The sequence below is a fragment of the Triplophysa dalaica genome, chromosome 16, assembly GCF_015846415.1.
Source record: "Triplophysa dalaica isolate WHDGS20190420 chromosome 16, ASM1584641v1, whole genome shotgun sequence".
Lineage (NCBI taxonomy): Eukaryota > Metazoa > Chordata > Actinopteri > Cypriniformes > Nemacheilidae > Triplophysa > Triplophysa dalaica.
The window spans coordinates 17,012,325-17,031,578 of NC_079557.1; the positions used below are offsets into that span (position 1 = coordinate 17,012,325).

General features: G+C 36.1%; 2 long non-coding RNA genes across 6 annotated transcripts; one reads left to right on the top strand and one right to left on the bottom strand.

The window, feature by feature from the left end:
* Positions 1-7,432: 7,432 nt before the first annotated feature.
* LOC130438243 (uncharacterized) lies at positions 7,433-8,477 on the top strand. Of its 3 annotated transcripts, none has more exons than XR_008909294.1 (4): positions 7,433-7,524; positions 7,609-7,632; positions 7,722-7,821; positions 8,060-8,477. It is a non-coding gene; the product is annotated as an uncharacterized LOC130438243 (long non-coding RNA). The 3 variants fall into 3 exon arrangements; XR_008909293.1 differs by having other exon boundaries at positions 7,609-7,619; XR_008909292.1 differs by lacking the exon at positions 7,609-7,632.
* A 3,645-nt stretch (positions 8,478-12,122) lies between these two features.
* Positions 12,123-13,187, bottom strand: LOC130438184 (uncharacterized). 3 transcript variants are annotated; one of them, XR_008909277.1, is made up of 3 exons: positions 13,097-13,187; positions 12,801-12,900; positions 12,123-12,565 (listed from the first exon to the last, which is right to left on the bottom strand). It is a non-coding gene; the product is annotated as an uncharacterized LOC130438184 (long non-coding RNA). The 3 variants fall into 3 exon arrangements; XR_008909278.1 differs by having other exon boundaries at positions 12,801-13,013; positions 13,097-13,181; XR_008909276.1 differs by lacking the exon at positions 13,097-13,187 and having other exon boundaries at positions 12,801-13,090.
* Positions 13,188-19,254: the final 6,067 nt, after the last annotated feature.

The following is a 19,254-nucleotide window of genomic DNA, read 5'->3' on the forward strand; positions in this document are numbered from 1 at the left end:
GAAGAAGGAAAAAAAGGTGTCTTCAAGGAAGAGTCTTCTTACGGCCACCACCACCCATCCTCTCTGGTGCATATTTTTAAATATTTGGACATGGTCTCCATTACTTTTGTACTGGTTGTGTTGTGTGCATTGACGACTGCATCTAAAGGGAAAAATCAAAACAGCCAAGATCAACAAAATTGCTATAAATTTATGGAAAAGCTTTTAAGGATCTCAAAGTTATTAGGATCACAATTGACCTTATGCACAGTAGCTTCCCTGGTTTCGATAAGCCAGCTCAGTCATTCTCGCACATTATACATCATATATGTCTGCTTCAATTCAAAGATCTTGATCCAGTAATACCAATTTTCTCTTCCATTCTATTCTGTTCTATTAAAAAAATTAATTACATAAAATTGTTGTCCTACTGTTAGTTTGAGAACACTATTTTATTAAATCATTGTGAATTCATTAGGTTTAGTTCCCTTTTGTGCGTTGTTCCAGGAAGAGCACGTCCGCAAAAGTCACATATCTGACAAGCACACATCTGAGGCAGCGTTGGTGACACGTTGTAGTCGTTATATTTGATTATTAAATAATTAATTTAATTAATTGATCAATCACATCAAAACATTTACAATCCTACTAACCATTGTCATTCATTTGATGAGGAACATAGCGTTTTGAGCAGGATTTTCAGACCCTGTCATGCTGTTGGCCATATGCCACTGCAGTAGCATATTGCAGTAACGTTACTATTATTTGCTCAGACAACTTGCAAAACAGTAAAACTAACATGAAAAAGAATCGTGATAATATTGTGAATCATATTTAACACATAAAATAAAATAAACTCGATTGGATTGTTTTCCATATCGCCCATCTCTTTCATGCTCTTTCCTTTGGCCAGTCTCGCTTCCAATCTCGCGATATTACCGTGAATGGACAGTAATGACGACGACAAACGGAAAATTTAGCTTATGTAACGTTACACTCTTTTTCCTCCAATGTTGTATCTGTGTGCACACGTATAATGTCTTATCCCTTAAAATCGACGTAGCAACCGCAAAAGCACAAAACGACACTGAAGCGGCACGAGTAACGTTAGGCCTCAATCGACATCTGTAAAACTAACGTTAGCCCTCCGCGACACAAATGTGGGAAAGCATTCCCTGAATATCGAGTTAGTAAATTCATTCAACAAACTGTGCATTTACAATTTTCCAAGAACTGACATAATGCGTTTAACTCATGACCTTGCGTATATTTGTGAAATCAGACTTACCTTTTTGATCCCGCGCCCTCGCAGACCACTTTCTATCGTGTTCTTCCCTTGGCCAGACCAGTCTCGCTTCAACAGACGGTCAGGATAACGGTCATATTTTCAAACATAAAATGGCGCGCACAGTTTCATTGGCCAGTTTCATGAATGACAGACAGATTAACCAATCATAATCAAAGCAAATAAGGTTAAATAACCAATAGGAATTGTGTCAGTGTGGTAAAGCAGCGCAATCTTTTATTGCTGTTGATAATATTTATACCAGAAGGTTCATGATAAAAATGTAAATGGATAATAAAATAATAATAATAATAATGATCTTAATGCTCCCCGTGACCCGAGGTAGTTCGGATAAGCGGTAGAAAATGGATGGATGGATGGATGATCTTAATAATTTAAAAGGCAGAAATGATTTATTCTGTGCATACATTAATTGATTCAACATATGGATCTTGCAAAAAAAAAGTTGATTTATAAGTGTTTTTATTACCCTTTATCAACCATTTAGCATTTCAATCAAAATTGAAACAACAGCTGTCATTATTTCAACCATATTTCAACGTTGAAGGTTGGTAATGTACCGTTTGGTTTTCAACCATTTAGCATTAAACGTTATATCAACGTTGTTTCAACGTTGAAACAACAACTGTCATTATTTCAACCATATTTCAACGTTGAAGGTTGGTAATGTACTGGTTGGTTTTCAACCATTTAGCATTAAACGTTATATCAACGTTGTTTCAACGTTGAAACAACAACTGTCATTATTTCAACCATATTTCAACGTTGAAGGTCGGTCATGTGCCGGCTGGGAAGCTAAAAAAAAACAAGAAATACGTTTTTATAAGCTGTCGACCCCAAAAAACGAGCGTTTTTGGACATGTGAGATGGTGGTCTAGTTGGTTAAACCACTGAACTGGTAAATCAAAGGTTGCTGGTTCGATCCCAGCAAGAAACTTTACTCCATGTTGCTCCAGGGGGATTCCCAGCCGGCACATGACCGACCTTTAACGTTGAAATATGGTTGAAATAATGACAGTTGTCGTTTCAACGTTGAAACAACGTTGATATAACGTTTAATGCTAAATGGTTGAAAACCAACCAGTACATGACTGACCTTCAACGTTGAAATATGGTTGAAATAATGACAGTTGTTGTTTCAACGTTGAAACAACGTTGATATAACGTTTAATGCTAAATGGTTGAAAACCAACCGGTACATTACCAACCTTCAACGTTGAAATATGGTTGAAATAATGACAGCTGTTGTTTCAATTTTGATTGAAATGCTAAATGGTTGAAAAAGGGTAATAAAAACACTTATTAATCAACTTTTTTTTTTTTTTACAAGATTCATATGTTGTATCAATTAATGTATGCACAGAATAAATAATTTCTGCCTTTTAAATTATTAAGATCATTATTATTATTATTTATTATCCATTTACATTTTTATCATGAACCTTCTGGTATAAATATTATCAACAGCAATAAAAGATTGCGCTGCTTTACCACACTGAAACAATTCCTATTGGTTATTTAACCTTATTTGCTTTGATTATGATTGGTTAATCTGTCTGTCATTCATGAAACTGGCCAATGAAACTGTGCGCGCCATTTTATGTTTGAAAATATGACCGTTATCCTGACCGTCTTTCTGATCGAGGACGTCATTTGAAGCGAGACTGGTCTGGCCAAGGGAAGAGCACGATAGAAAGTGGTCTGCGAGGGCGCGGGTTCAAAAGGTAAGTCTGATTTCACAAATATACGCAAGGTCATGAGTTAAACGCATTATGTCAGTTCTTGCAAAATTGTAAATGCACAGTTTGTTGAATGAATTTACTAACTCGATATTCAGGGAATGCTTTTCCACATTTGTGTCGCGGAGGGATAACGTTACTTTTACAGATGTCGATTGAGGCCTAACGTTACTCGTGCCGCTTCAGTGTCGTTTTGTGCTTTTGCGGTTGCTACGTCGATTTTAAGGGATAAGACATTATACGTGTGCACACAGATACAAAATTTCAGGAAAAAAAGTGTAACGTTACATAAGCTAAATTTTCCGTTTGTCGTCGTCATTACTGTCCATTCACGGTAATATCGCGAGATTGGAAGCGAGACTGGCCAAAGGAAAGAGCATGAAAGAGATGGGCGATATGGAAAACAATCCAATCGAGTTTATTTTATTTTATGTGTTAAATATGATTCACAATATTATCACGATTCTTTTTCATGTTAGTTTTACTGTTTTGCAAGTTGTCTAAGCAAATAATAGTAACGTTGTAAAGTAACTTTTACATCCTTAAAAGCTTTTCCATAAATTTATAGCAATTTTGTTGATCTTGGCTGTTTTGATTTTTCCCTTTAGATGCAGTCGTCAATGCACACAACCCAACCAGTACAAAAGTAATGAAGACCATGTCCAAATATTTAAAATATGCACCAGAGAGGATGGGTGGTGGTGGCCGTAAGAAGACTCTTCCTTGAAGACACTTTTTTTCCTTCTTCTTTTTTAATGACTGTTGCTAGCAAAATGTTAAGTTCTACGAAAGACTTCTTGTTCTACAAACTTTCCTTACTTTTACTTGGATTCTTTTTCACTTAATTGTTGAGATTTTAGAATGTTACGAAATGAGTACATATGTTGGTCACGAAATGAGTACATATGTTTGTTATTATTTATATATAGGCTATTGTGTATATTTGCAGTGTTTATGAAATTAGAATTATAAGCTTTTTCCCTCTGTATTCTGATATCATTAAACCCTTAAGAAAGTGCTTTGTTGTTGAATGAGAATTATTTTCAATAAATTATGTGAAAGTGTAAATGTAGAATATAGATGTATATTTAAATTCTAAGATAATTATTTTTCCATTTGGTGTAATTGTTCAAAACTTTTTCTTTAGAAAATGAAGCATCTCATCCCTGCACTGCAGATTAATGAACATCTAATTGTTAGAAAGAGAATTTTTTTTTTATGCCGTCCAATTGCAAATCATGTACAGCAAGTTTTATTAGTTGCTGAAAACACTGTGTACCGAAAATCATAGTTTAAAACTCAGTGTTGACGTTTAAGCAAAATTACAGGTACGCCGGTGAAACAGGGTTACAATATCAACGTTGATTCAATTTGCAAAATCGAAAGGTGATTCAACGTCGACAGAAGACCATAACCCGAAAGGCAAGAGTGAAACGACGTCGCGATTTCAACGGTGAATCAACGTTGTTTCTTCCGCGGTGAAACGACGTCACAATATCAACGTTGATCCGTTTTGCAAAATCGAAAGGTAATTCACCGTTGATTCAACCATGGTACCTGACGTTGTTTCAACGGTGAATCAACGTTGAAATGCCGGCTGGGTTGTCCCTGTAATAAGTCCACGGTAAATCGCTTTGGATAAAAGCCAAATCTGCCAAATGACTAAATTAAATTACATTAAATTAAACATAAAAGTGGATTGAAAAGAGATGACAGACCCTCCAATCATCACGTAGACGCTCGGAGTCCGGGCCAGCCCACTCCTCCATTCATCCCAGAGACGCTGAGCGTCCGTGGGCGGGACATAATCTCAGCATTATCCAATGACCGTCTTGTTTCTAAGCACTGAAAAAAAACTGTTTAAAGCAGCCCCATTGAAGTCTTCAACAGAGTAATGCACTGTATGCTACGGGAATGAATGAGAAGGAAATCGAGTCAGCCGACCTAAGTAGCTGATTCTGAACGAAATTGTTTTCGTTCGAGATGAACGTGTTTAACGCATTTTTAGTCAATAAAATGTTAACATAATAGTACATATATTTGACCATTCATTTTTTGACAATAATAGGGCAAGCTGAGCTTCCCTTGCAGTCTTAAAGAAATCGCGTCTGTAAGGGGTCATGTGGCGCGTAAACTAATCTGTGTTGTTATGTGCTTCGGTGTGTTATAAATTGCCCACATTCACGTGCCCATATAGTAATCAAAGGGGGCTTGAACCCCTGCCCTTTTCTTCCTTGAGCAAAGGTGTAGTGCTGTAGTACTCAATTACGGACTCGCGATGATTTTTTATGTTCTCGGACTTGTATTTGACTCGTTGGTATTTGCACTCGGACTTGGTCATTGGTCTCGACAAATGTTTTACTCGGTCTCGTCCGAGTCCAGTGTTGGACTTTTGAGTGCGCAGTTCACCATCACTCACGTTTTAAGAAAACAAACGGAACGTTGCTCTTTATCACTTTTATTCAAGCTTTCTGAATCACAACGACAGCATCTGCTTTTTGCAATAGAGACGCAACAATCACGTCAACGTAACAACATGATTACGTCCCATTAGAACCGTAATACATTAAAATGAAAGGAATAGGGAATTCGGCTGATGCCGTAATACAATAAATAAGAGTGCAATACTTTAACATCCAGCAATATATGTTTTATTTTCTTCTTCAAAACAAACATTGATAGATCAATATTCTTGTGATCCGAAAACGAATGATTCGAAAACTGTTGCGGACCTTCGACTCAAGAACGAGAGCCGCGCGTGCTCATAAGTTCCCAACAAACATTGGTCCGACGGCAACGTCGTGTCCCTGGCCGAAAATAGTCGCGGTAGGACGACACTAGCCGGTAAAAAATATGTGACATATAACATTTCCTAAAAATTCATTTAGATACATGCTTAGATGTCATCAGATCTCTAGGGTTGCATATATGATTGTTACTTTGACTTCAGCTAAGTTTAATTATATAAATATTGAAGCGGTTGAAAGGGCGTCCTCTTGTGACGTCCTCTACACGTGCATTTTTAGTCCATCGTGACCCTCTGTAAAATTCTTATGAAATAAGCAAATGAAATTCTGCTTACCTTGAATAATACTGCAATGATTCATTTGAGTGCCCAATTAGTTTTAAAAATGTTGTGAATAGACGTTGACTGACGTTACACGTCAAACAACACCCATTGCAAAAAGCAGGAAATCTTTTTTTTAAATACACGATCATTTGTATTCATCTTAGTTAAATGACACATTTACATATATAATGTTATAATATCTGCTTTCACAATTTAAAGTGGATGATTGCCAAAACTGTGCTGTCAAAATCGGTGATTCATACTCCACTCCAGTTGGTGGCGGTAATGCGCCTTCAGTTGATTTACCATCAGCAATAAACTCTAAAGAAGAAGAAGACTCGGGAATGGCGGTGTGGTTTATTTCGAAAAGTGACGGAGTTATACAAATACTACTGTTGGGTAAGTGCATTTTGTTTAGTTTTATTAATGTGGTTGACTCTTACTTGTTGGACACGAAGGAACTGAAAGAAATGTTGCGCACATTGTCAACTGCCATGTAGTTTGTGTTTGGCTGAAATTAGCTAGCAGGCTAAAAGGTAGTTTAAAGTTACGCTAATTTCTATACTTGAACTGTGCTGTGTAACGTTAATGCTTCTTGCTAGGATATTGATAGCAAAATCATTAATCCCCCAAACTGCTAACTCGTTCCCTGCCACAGTTATCTTGTCATTTAAAAATCAACCGTTCACTGCCAAAGACAAGTTATTATTCATTACAGAAAATGTATTGTGATCCATCAAAGTTTAGAGAACATGTTAAAAAACGCTGAAGCTGGCTCAGAACTTTTTTTGTAAAGGCTGGCGGGTAAAGAGCTAACGTTGGCTGTGTTTTGTGTCAGTTACAATTAACATTAAGTTGAGTAATTTTATGCAACTACAGGAACAATGTGTAAATAAATCAGGGGTTCCAAACCTTCTTCCTTTGGGACATCCGCCCTAATTGTTTGTATTAAACACAAAATGTGACAGCAAGTGTCACATTCAGTTTAGAAGTAGTCATGTGTCCAGGTGTGTGTACATATTAATGAACAGATTTTTCTTTCAGGATTCCAAAGGAATATTTTCCATGCTTTTCGGTTTTAAAGATGAACTTCAGTGAATATCTGGCATTCTGGAACATGGCATGTCTACATCTTCTATTAAGAGATTGCATTGTGACAAAGAATGTGTGTGTTTGTGCGGATGTAGTTTGTGTTTGTTTGTTTTTCTCTATCTCTTTCTCTGTGTAGATACAAATATTTGGGTAGTAAACAAAAGAACCATAGTGACAGCAACAAATCTGAAAACAAAACTGTAATTTTTCTGAGGTGAAGTAATCCGGAGTCATTTATTTCACAGAATCACGTTAAATGCATTTATGGTGAAATTCATTATGAGGGGTGGTGGTCAACTTAAAAAGAAGCCATTCAAAGCTATACTATGTAATTCAAGGTAATTTTGGCCTTATGACATTGCAAAAATCTCTTGTTCCTTGTCTATTTTTTCATTTATGTCATTTTTATTTTCTCTATTTAGTGGACTTCTCTGTAAGAACATCAGGTTTTACCAGAAATACCACTTTTACAAAGTTTACAGGGTCTTTCTCAAGGGCACCGCTAATCTAACATATATTCTTTGTCACAATCTAGACTCTTCATAGAAGATGAAGACTTGCCATGATCAAGAATACCAGCTATTTGCTGAAGTTCATCTTTCAAAACGAACAGCATGGAGTACAGTACTCATCAGGTGCTTTTGCTACCCTTAAATAAATTTATTCTAGTGTTATTAGTAACTTTTATTGACATTCGGTTATTCTAGAGAAGAATAAAGTGTAACACATGTTAATTACAATCTTGTATGTATTTTAAATTTAGTTGTGGGATAATCTGACATTTTCTAAATAAATTAATGTAATTTACCTCAAATTTTGCCTTTGATCTTTTTTCTACTTTTTTTAATATTCATATTCCTATCTCTCACTCAGATGCTGTGAACAGGTGTAGCCCAAATGCAACAGATTCAGACTTTGATGCAGCAATGGCAGATCACCTGAAGCACACTGGGGTTGATTTTGTTTTAACAGTAATACAAGACTGTTAGGAAATAATTTGGTAGTGCCATAGCTCTGACTTTTAACCATTAATGGTGGAACACATGAATCACACTCCCGGAAGAGCCGGTGGTCGGGGACCAAGAAAATGAGTTAACATTTTGAAAAAAATGGGCTAAAGTAGTGTCATATGTTTTTGTAATACTGTACTTTTGTCATTTTCATGTTTGATTAATGGCTGCTAAACATCAATGTTAAACTCCATTGCTTTCGAGATTCTACTATTTTTATTTTCTTGTTTGAATAGTAGCTGTCAAACAAATGGAAGACCATTCAAAAATGTGATGTTCACTATAAAATATAGTGAACACGTTTAGTGACCGTTGAAAAGACGTAATTCCGATACGTCCCGTTACGGTTGAAAAATAATTCCAAAATGAAAGTTGAACCGACGTCTTTGACGTCATCTGAACGTGATTTCCACGTCTTTTCTGCCCGTCCCTGGACGTCCAAATGTGTCCGCTTCCGGACGTTTATTACTAGATGTGTCCCACCCAGCACTAGACGTCATTTGGACGTCTTTTTTGGGGCTAAATCAAGTCGGCCCGTCCTGGCCGTCTTTTAGCCCAAAAATCGACGTCGAAATTTGGTCTTTTTTTGGTCCGTCGAAATTTGGTCGAAATTAGCCCAAAAATCGACGTCGAAATTTGGTCTTTTTTTGGTCCGTCGAAATTTGTTCGAAATTAGCCCAAAAATTGACGTCGAAATTTGGTCTTTTTTTGGCCCGTCGAAATTTGGTCGAAATTAGCCCAAAAATCGACGTCGAAATGTGGTCTATTTTTGGTCCGTCGAAATTCGTTCGAAATTAGCCCCAAAATCGACGTATTTTACTAATATTGACATGAAAAGAAAATCACATTGCAGTAGTTTCTTGATAAAAACGTGTGTTGCGACTATTTCTTAAGAAATAATTTAACTAGTTCAACAATGTGGCTAAAGCACTCAAATGTTTATATATTGAGCCGTGCTTATAACGGAAGCCGTAATACATTCAATATAAAATATCCATAAAAATAACGTTGTGACTGCTAATTCAATTTTATAAAGTGTTTTCCCCGCTTCTTCATGATGCACACACCTTTCAGACGATTCTTAAGGTTGGTCGATTTGTTGTTAATAGTTGCTCATAATGTTGCATTCGTGAGAGTTTCCCTTATTTATCACGCAACCGTTCTCTGCAATTTACAGAGTGGATTAGTTTTTTCCGGTTTTTGTTATACAAAATTACAGCTTTTACAGCGCCAAAAACAAGCATTAATGTTATGCCTGATCATCATTGTCAATCAATATTGACAAAGTCGTTGACCAAAGCACAAAAATGATATTTTCTCATCCAAAAGCCATCTCCTGAATCTTTAGTTGCTGCACATTAATGGAACTTAACAATAAACTGGGTTCTATGTTTAGATGAAACTACAAAATAAGCTTCTTTGAGGCAAATTCAGAATGGTTAATCCAAAAATTATGATTCTGTCATAATTTACTAATTGTCCAAAACCTGTGTTAATGTCTTTGTTCTGCTGAACACAAGGGGAGAAATTTTGAATAAGGTTTGTGACATGGCCACGATTGCAGTGGATTTGAGAAAATGAAAACTTGATCTTAAACAATATTCATTTCAAATTTCATAAACAATGACTTCATTCTGCAACAAGTACATTTTGATGCCATTGAAGAAAAAGATCATTGGGTGAGAAGGTTCTTCACTGCACATCTTATTGAAAAAAAGGTAAGATTTTTAATCTCATATTTAATAATTATAAATGTTTTCGTCATCTTAAGGAAATCAATTTTTATTTAAGGTCATATCTATAAAATGAACATAAGACAATTATACAGCCGGGCAAAGGACTCATTGAGTATTTACGATACCACAATATCAAGAAATGTATGTGATAAAAACTAAACATTATTTACTGAATGCTAAAAAAAACATAATTTAAAATGTATTAATTAAATTTATATCTAGCCTAGTCAGATGATAAAAAGTACACTTACATTATGTACTTTTAGTGCTCTCCTTTTGTACACTAATTTTATACTTTTTAGTAATTATACAATTTGTATTAAATGTATTACTACTTAAGATAATCTTAAAAACATAAGTGTACTCAGCCAATCTAAAATGTCTAGGGCACAAACACAGGCTGGGCCGGCCCTGTTTTAAGACACCACGAATATGAAATGTGATCAAATTTTATTTAGTTAGCACTTAGTTACAGGTGGTAATTAAATACATTTTAAATATGCCTACATAAATAGTATGTTAAAAGCACATAAATCAATAAACAGGAAGTGTGAACTATAACTTCTCCCGGAGCAGGATAGCTCCGCTACATCAACTATGACTAGATAGAGCGGAACTGTTACTATAGCAACGATTTCAACTTAAGAGTTTGTCTCTGAGGAGGCTTAAATACTAAAGGCTAATTTTTAGAATACAACTATAAATTTAGAGTGCGGAAAAGAGCAATTTAAGTATATTTTGAAAGTGTACTTTTTAGCAAAGAGCCACACACACCACTATAGTTAGCCTAGGCTTACGGAGCCGCACTGCAAATTTTTTCTAATCTATCTACTTTTTTGTCATAAGGTAGTATAACCCAAGTTATGTTTCCATAGATACACATTAAAAATGTCATATATAAAAAATATATTAGTACTTCTTGGCTGCTTGCTCGTGCCAACCCCGCGGAACCTGGAATACAAACTGGTCTGTGACCGTCACGCGCAGTGCACCCGACTCACTTCTGAGTGGACCACACTACAGCCGTTTTTCTGAGGTAAAAGCTTTTTACTTAGCCGTTTTATTTAAACTCAACCTAAAGCATAAGCTTACAACAAAAGAAAATTACATATTATGAAGAAAGTAATAATAATCATAGTAATAATCATCGAATAAGGACACAGACAGTGAGGGGAGTTGCTTTCACGCTTTCACACAACAGTTGACGGACCGTCTTTTCCGTTAAATGTATGCTACTGCATTAACTGCTCACACATGGTTTACTGTCTTTTATGTTCTGTTTACATCTGAACCGTATAATGTTAAAGGCCGCTGTCGTATAATGTAAAATACCTTTTTCGGGTCCAATGTTATTGTACGGAAGGCGACGTAAATCTATATTCCTAAACTGTGAATCGAGGCATTTCATTTAGGCTATATGCGAACTGAACCATCTTTACAACAAATTAATTATTCATTTTGAGTAACAAACTGAGAACAAATGTGTTTTTCTTTGTCATTGCAGATGCAGTCAAAATGTGAAACAGCAAGGCCACCGATCACATCAAAGCCATGGGAGACGACACGGCGCCTGGGCGATCTGGCGATACCGGGCACCGTGCAAACTAAAGTGTTCTTATTACATTTTGTTATTCAAATGTTTCGATCATTTGTATGTTATGTAACTGACAATAAATGTTTCGTAGTACTTTTAGTCAGTTGTCTTATTTTGAGATATATATTGAATACATATAAATGATTTTATGCTTAAAATTAAGTTAAATTCAAGTCTGGAAAAAGACAAAAAAATTTATAGACGTCTTTCAACAACCCGAAAAAGACGTCTTATCACGACGCGAAAAAGACGTCGTTTCACCTTTCACTTTTCAACCACATTTCGACGTTGTTTGGACGTCTGGCACTGACGTCTTTTCGACGACTTTTTGCTGGGTGGGGTAGCTGCTTAATGTAAGCGTATATATAAGAATGCGTTTAATATAATCATACTCGCGTTGTGTAACATCGTGCAAGGCAAGCAATTATGTCTAAAGGTTTACGTGTCCTAAATTGACATACGTTTTAAAAAGGTCCAAAATCGGTCCGGTCTGACCTGAACGTCTATAAAACGTTTCAATCACGTGTACATCACAAACAATAACACTTTATATGTGGACTTAAGCAAAAATAAGTGTCTTAATTTAGCACATCATATTTTATAGTGAACATCACATTTTTTAATTGTCTTCCATTTGTATTACAGCTACTATTCAAACAAGAAAATAAAAATAGTAGAATCTCGATAGCAATGGAGTTTAACATTGATGTTCAGCAGCCATTAATCAAACATGAAAATGACAAAAGTACAGTATTACAGAAACACATTTGAAACTACTTAAGTCCATTTTTTTCAAAATGTTAACTCATTTTCTTGGTCCCCAACCACCGGCTCTGCCAGGAGTGTGATTCATGTGTTCCACCATTGATGCATGGAAGTCAGAGCTATGGCACTACCAAATTATTTCCTAACAGTCTTGTATTACTGTTAAACCAGCCATAAAACAAGTATCCATCAACCCCAGTGTGCTTCATGTGTTCCGCCATTGCTGCATCAAAGTCTGAATCTGTTGCATTTGGGCTACACCTGTTCACAGCATCTGAGTGAGAGAAAAGAAGATGAATATTAAAAAAGTAGAAAAAAAATCAAAGGCAGAATTTGAGGTAAATTACATGAATGTATTTAGAAAAAGTCAGATTATCACACAACTAAATTTAAAATACATACAAGATTGTAATTAACATGTATTAGACTTTATTCTTCTCTAGAATAACCGAATGTCAAAAAGTTACAAATAACACTAGAATAAACGTATTTACGGGTAGCAAAAGCACCTGATGAGTACTGTACTCCATGCTGTTCGTTTTGAAAGATGAACTTCAGCAAATAGCTGGTATTCTTGATCATGGCAAGTCTTCATCTTCTATGAAGAGTCTAGATTGTGACAAAGAATATATGTTAGATTAGTGGTGCCCTTGAGAAAGACCCTCTAAACTTTGTAAAAGTGGTATTTCTGGTAAAACCTGATGTTCTTACAGAGAAGTCCACTAAATGAGAAAATAAAAATGACATAAATGAAAAAATAGACAAGGAACAAGAGATTTTTGCAATGTCATAAGGCCAAAATTACCTTGAACTATATAGTATAGCTTTGAATGGCTTCTTTTTAAGTTGACCACCCCTCATGATAAATTTCACCATAAAGGCATTTAACGTGATTCTGTGAAATAAATGACTCAGGATTACTTCACCTCAGAAAAATTACAGTTTGTTTTCAGATTTGTTGCCATCACTATGGTTCTTTTGTTAACTACCCAGATATTTGTTTATACACAGAGAAAGAGAAAAAAAAAAACACAAACTAACATCCACACAAACACACACATTCTTTGTCACAATGCAATCTCTTAATAGAAGATGTAGACTTGCCATGTTCCAGAATGCCAGCTATTCGCTGAAGTCATCTTTAAACCGAAAAGCATGGAAAATATTCCTTTGGAATCCTGAAAGAAAAATCTGTTCATTAATATGTACAGACACACCTGGACACATGACTACACCTAAACTGAATGTGACACTTGCTGTCACATTTTGTGTTTAATACAAACAATTAGGCCGGATGTCCCAAAGGAAGAAGGTTTGGAACCCCTGATTTATTTACACATTGTTCCTGTAGTTGCATGAAATTACTCAACTTGATGTTAATTGTAACTGACACAAAACTCAGCCAACGTTAGCTCTTTACCTGCCAGCCTTTACAAAAAAAGTTCTCAGCCAGCTTCAGGGTTTTTTAACATTTTCTGTAAACTTTGATGGCTCACAATACATTTTCTGTAATGAATAATAACTCGTTTTTTGCAGTGAACGGTTGATTTTTAAATGACAAGATAACTGTGGCAGGGAACGAGTTAGCAGTTTGGGGGATTGATGATTTTGCTATCAATATCCTAGCAAGAAGCATTAACGTTACACAGCACAGCTCAAGTGTAGAAACTAGGGTAAAGCCTAACTTTAAACGACCTTTCAGCCTGCTAGCTAATTTTAGCCAAACACAAACTACATGGCAGCTGACCATGTGCGCATCATTTCTTTCAGTTCCTTCGTGTCCAACAAGTAAGACTCAACCACATTAATAAAACTATACAAAATGTACTTACCCAACAGAAGTATTTGTAATACTCCGTCACTTTTCGAAATAAACCAAACCGACATTACCGAGTCTTCCTCTTCTTTAGAGTTTATTGCGGATGGTAAATCAACTGAAGGAGCATTACCGCCACCAACTGGACTGGAGTATGGATAACGGATTTTGACCGCACAGTTTTGGCAATCATCCACTTTAAATTGTGAAAGGGTGCATGACGTGTAACATCAGCCAACGTCTATTCACAACATTTTTAAAACTAATTGGGCACTCAAATGAATCATTGCAGTATTATTCAAGGTAAGCAGAATTTCTTTTGCTTATTTCATAAGAATTTTACAGAGGGTCACGATGGACTAAAAATGCACGTGTAGAGGACGTCACAAGAGGACGCCCTTTCAACCGCTTCAATATTTATATAATTAAACGTAGCTGAAGTCAAAGTAACAATCATATATGCAACCCTCCCACCCAGCAAAAAGTCGTCGAAAAGACGTCGAAAAGACGTCAGTGCCAGACGGCCAAACAACGTCGAAATGTGGTTGAAAAGTGAAAGGTGAAACGACGTCTTTTTCGCGTCGTGATAAGACGTCTTTTTCCGGTCTTTGAGAAGACGTCTTTTTCGGGTTGTTGAAAGACGTCTATAAATTTTTTTGTCTTTTTCCAGACTTGAATTTAACTTAATTTTAAGCATAAAATCATTTATATGTATTCAATATATATCTCAAAATAAGACAACTGACTAAAAGTACTACGAAACATTTATTGTCAGTTACATAACATACAAATGATCGAAACATTTGAATAACAAAATGTAATAAGAACACTTTAGTTTGCACGGTGCCCGGTATCGCCAGATCGCCCAGGAGCCGTACCGTCTCCCATGGCTTTGACTATGATCTGATCGGTGGCCTTGCTGTTTCACATTTTGACTGCATCTGCAATGACAAAGAAAAACACATTTGTTCTCAGTTTGTTACTCAAAAGGAATAATTAATTTGTTGTAAAGATGGTTCAGTTCGCATATAGCCTAAATGAAGTGCCTCGATTCACAGTTTAGGAATATAGATTTACGTCGCCTTCCGTACAATAACATTGGACCCGAAAAAGGTATTTTACATTATACGACAGCGGCCTTTAACATTATACGGTTCAGATGTAAACAGCACATAAAAGACAGTAAACCATGTGTGAGCAGTTAATGCAGTAGCCTACATTTAACGGAAAAGACGGTCCGTCAACTGTTGTGTGAAAGCGTGAAAGCAACTCCCCTCACTGTCTGTGTCCTTATTCGATGATTATTACTATGATTATTATTACTTTCTTCATAATATGTAATTTTCTTTTGTTGTAAGCTTATGCTTTAGGCTGAGTTTAAATAAAACGGCTAAGTAAAAAGCTTTTACCTCAGAAAAACGGCTGTAGTGTGGTCCACTCAGAAGTGAGTCTGGTGCACTGCGCGTGACGGTCACAGACCAGTTTATATTCCAGGTCTCGCGGGGTTGGCACGAGCAAGCACCCAAGAAGTACTATTTTAATATATTTTTTATATATGACATTTTTAATGTGTATCTATGGAAACATAACTTGCGTTATACTACCTTATGACAAAAAAAGTAGATAGATTAGAAAAGTTTTGCAGTGCGGCTCCGTAAGCCTAGGCTAACTATAGTGGTGTGTGTGGCTCTTTGCTAAAAAGTACAATTTCAAAATATACTTAAATTGCTCTTTTCCGCACACTAAATTTATAGTTGTATTCTTAAAATTAGCCTTTAGTATTTAAGCCTCCTCAGAGACAAACTCTTAAGTTGAAATCGTTGCTATAGTAACAGTTCCGCTCTATCTAGTCATAGTTGATGTAGCGGAGCTATCCTGCTCCGGGAGAAGTTATAGTTCACACTTCCTGTTTATTGATTTATGTGCTTTTAACATACTATTCATGTAGGCATATTTAAAATATATTTAATTACCACCTGTAACTAAGTGCTAACTAAATAAAATTTGATCACATTTCATATTCGTGGTGTCTTAAAACAGGGCCGGCCCAGCCTGTGTTTGTGCCCTAGACATTTTAGATTGGCTGAGTACACTTATGTTTTTAAGTTTATCTTAAGTAGTAATACATTTAATACAAATTGTATAATTACTAAAAAGTATAAAATTAGTGTACAAAAGGAGAGCACTATAAGTACATAATGTAAGTGTACTTTTTATCATCTGACTAGGCTAGATATAAATTTAATTAATACATTTTAAATTATGTTTTTTTTAGCATTCAGTAAATAATGTTTAGTTTTTATCACATACATTTCTTGATATTGTGGTATCGTAAATACTCAATGAGTCCTTCGCCCGGCTGTATAATTGTCTTATGTCCATTTTATAGATATGACCTTAAATAAAAATTGATTTCCTTAAGAAAACGAAAACATAATTATTAAATATGAGATTAAAAATCTTACCTTTTTTCAATGAGATGTGCATTGAAGAACCTTCTCATCCAATGATCTTTTTCTTCAATGGCATCAAAATTTACTTGTTGCAGAATGAAGGCATTGTTTATGAAATTTGAAATGAACTTTGTTTAAACTCAAGTTTTCATTTTCTCAAATCCACTGCAATCGTGGCCATGCCACAAACCTTATTCAAAATATCTCCCTTTGTGTTCAGCAGAACAAAGACATTAACACAGGTTTGGGACAATTAGTAAATTATGACAGAATCATAATTTTTGGATTAACCATTCTGAATTTGCCTCAAAGAAGCTTATTTTGTAGTTTCATCTAAACATAGAACCCAGTTTATTGTTAAGTTCCATTAATGTGCAGCAACTAAAGATTCAGGAGATGGCTTTTGGATGAGAAAATATCATTTTTGTGCTTTGGTCAACGACTTTGTCAATATTGATTGACAATGATGATCAGGCATAACATTAATGCTTGTTTTTGACGCTGTAAAAGCTGTAATTTTGTATAACAAAAACCGGAAAAAACTAATGCACTCTGCAAATTGCAGAGAACGGTTGCGTGATAAATAAGGGAAACTCTCACGAATGCAACATTATGAGCAACTATTAACAAAAAATCGACCAACCTTAAGAATCGTCTGAAAGGTATGTGCATCATGAAGAAGCGGGGAAAACACTTTATAAAATTGAATTAGCAGTCACAACGTTATTTTTATGGATATTTTATATTGAATATATTACGGCTTCCGTTATAAGCACGGCTCAATATATAAACATTCTAGTGCTTTAGCCACATTGTTGAACTAGTTAAATTATATCTAAAGAAATAGTCGCAACACACGTTTTTATCAAGAAACTACTGCAATGTGATTTTCTTTTCATGTCAATATTAGTAATATACGTCGATTTTTGGGCTAATTTCGAACGAATTTCGACGGACCAAAAAAAGACCAAATTTCGACGTCGATTTTTGGGCTAATTTCGACCAAATTTCGACGGGCCAAAAAAAGACCAAATTTCGACGTCGATTTTTGGGCTAATTTCGACCAAATTTCGACGGACCAAAAAAAGACCACATTTCGACGTCGATTTTTGGGCTAAAAGACGGCCAGGACGGGCCGACTTGATTTAGCCCAAAAAAAGACGTCCAAATGACGTCTAGTGCTGGGTGGGCTAGAGATCTGATGACATCTACGCATGTATCTAAATGAATTTTTAGGAAATGTTATATGTCACATATTTTTACCGGCTAGTGTCGTCCTACCGCGACTATTTTCGGCCAGGGACACGACGTTGCCGTCGGACCAATGTTTGTTGGGTAAACGCGAACGATTCAGCTGAACTGGTTCGACCGGTTCACTAAAAAGAAAATATCGGTTCAAATGAACGATTCGTCCGCGGCGCGAACCAGAGAGCATCAATCATTCATCAGGCACGATGTCAGTGACCAGCGGAATAATTCATACAATTTGGTTTTACAAACCATACATTATTTATCGACAGTGCGCTTAAAAGGAAACTTTTTGCAACAAAACTTTCCCCGAAACCTGTGGGACAACATCCAATTTCGTAAGACACCTGCAACGGCATCACAAAGAGAGTTAATGCCATGTTTCAGAGTTAGCATTGCAGTTTGAGTATTTTTATAAGTTTACAAAGTAGGGCTTAAAGATAAGTGTGATCGTATTTTTATTGTCATTGCGATATGAACATGTTATAAAAGGATGGGCACCGAAACGGCGGCTACTCTATCGAAGTTCGAACACGCACGCATGCACGGTTAGGCGCTCACACGCACGCATGCACACACGCACACACAAACAGGTGTTTATTGCTGCGCAGGCTTGCTGGAAAGAGGGCTGATAAAAAAGTTCCTTAAAAAAGTTATTTATTTTTTGGTTACTTTGGGTGACACCAAGTAATAAGTTGAAGAATGGGAACATATTCAAGTGTTTGCTGGTTATTTGCTACATTTTCTATTGGCAGCATAAAATTGTTACACTTCAATAAAAAAAATGTGAAGTACACTTCAGCTTTGTGACTTAGTGCTATACCTAAAGTTAATAAAATGACCTTATTTTATCTGCTTTTTGATCGTAGCAAACACTAATGAAAATGATTATCTTATAAAATAAGTTATGCTTTCTCTTGCATCACATAAATGTTGAAGAGTATGTGGTCTAGTAGTCATGATTTTTTCTGTCTCTATCTTGACTGTCTCAATTGGACTCGGTCTTGACTTGGACTCAAAGCTCTCTGGACTTAAACTTGACTTGGACTCAAACCTCTTTGGGCTCGGTCTTGACTCGGTCTCGACAACAGTGGAGTTGACTACTGCCTGGCCCTTTTTTCTGGGGATTTTTTATGAATCCTTACGTATATATGTATGTGCGTGTTTCTGTTTACGCACAGCTTTAAAAAATCACAATATCAGGTCGGGTCGGGAAATGTTAAAAGACTGTCGAGTAACTATTCATTTCTACCCTCACGTCTCTGCACAGGTGCGCACGGCCCACAGCAGTCAGTCAGTCAGTGTTGATGGCTGAATCCGAAATCGCTTCTGACATAATATATTGTAGGCGAAAGGCAGTAGGCGAATGAATAGTATGTCCGAAACCTCGAGGTGTGTTCGACTTGACTTGACGCGGCGCTGCGTAGATCAATCGAAATCTGACTT